We start from the raw sequence: 1,382 nt of genomic DNA, 5'->3' as shown, positions 1-1,382 counted from the left end.
GAACTGAGCCACCCAGGTGCCCCTTTATTTAAAAATTTTTATTACCCGGACACTTGGGAGGCTCAGGTGGTTAAGCATCTAACTTCAGCTCAAGTCTTGATCTCCCGTTTTATGAGTTCGAGCCCCATGTCAGGCTCTGTGCTGACAGCTCAGGTCTGGAGCCTGCTTTGGATTCTGTATCTCTCTCCCTCTCTGCCCCTCCCCCACTCACACTCTGTCTCTCTCTCTCTCAAAAACAAACATTAAAAAAAATTTTTAAATGTCTACTATTGAAGTACAGTTGAAATAAAATGTTACTTTAGCTTCAGGTACACAGCATAGTAGTTCGACAATTCTGTACAGTACATAATACTCTAACTTTTTTTACTGAAGTATAGTTAACCTACAATTTTATATTAGTTTCAAGTTACAGCATATTGATTCAACCATTCTGTACATTAGTCAGTGCTCATCATGGTAAGTGTCATCACCGTACGTCATGACAAGAATACTGACCGCACTCCCTATGCTGTACTTTTCATCTCCATGACTTATTTCTTTTATAACAAAGTTTGTACCTCGGAATCCCCAATATCTATCTTGCCCAGCCCTCCATTCCCTGGCCTTCACAGAACCATCCCTTTACTCTTCGTATTTAAGAGTCTGTTTGGTTTTGTTGTTGTTGTTTTTGTTTCTTTGCCCATTTGTTTTGTTCTTTAGATTCCACACATAATTGAAAGCATATGGTACTTGTCTCCCTCTGTCTGACTTATTTCACTTACATGACTTGCTTCTTTTCGTAAATGTTATGTGTAGGACAGTCCTCCCCACGGCTGCTTATGGAAGTAGCTCATTCATTTCCGTTGCGGCATCTTCTGTACTATTATTTCATGAGACGCCCTCTTCCTACTGTTAGCGGGCATCTGGGTCCTTTCCAGGTCAGAGCGATGCTCACGTGAATTTTATTACTTACATGTCCTGGGGCACAGGCGTGAGTTTCTCTTGGGTAAATGCCTAGGAATGCACAGGATAAGTGGTATTTCAACGTTTCTTCACAAACGCAAACCTGTTTCCGAGTGGGTTGTCCCACTTCATGTTCCCACCAGCCGTGTCTGCAAGTCTCACTCTCTCCACACCCCCACCCACACTTAGTGTTGTCAGACTTCTTACCAACCTCATAGGTTTATAATGGCACTTTGGGGTCTTTAATCCACTTGGAACTGGTTTTTGTATATTGGATGAGGTATTTCCTCACTTAATTCAGTCTCGAATGTCATTTTCTCAGAAAGGTTTCCCCAAATATTAAATAACATAAACATCCCTCCCCTTCCCCCCCCCCCCCGCACTCCCCCCAGGGTTCTGTCTATCACTCACCATCCTCTTACCTGGTTTTCTTTTTTTTT

This window comes from Suricata suricatta, chromosome 9 (assembly GCF_006229205.1).
Source record: "Suricata suricatta isolate VVHF042 chromosome 9, meerkat_22Aug2017_6uvM2_HiC, whole genome shotgun sequence".
Lineage (NCBI taxonomy): Eukaryota > Metazoa > Chordata > Mammalia > Carnivora > Herpestidae > Suricata > Suricata suricatta.
This window is presented reverse-complemented; position numbering follows the sequence as displayed.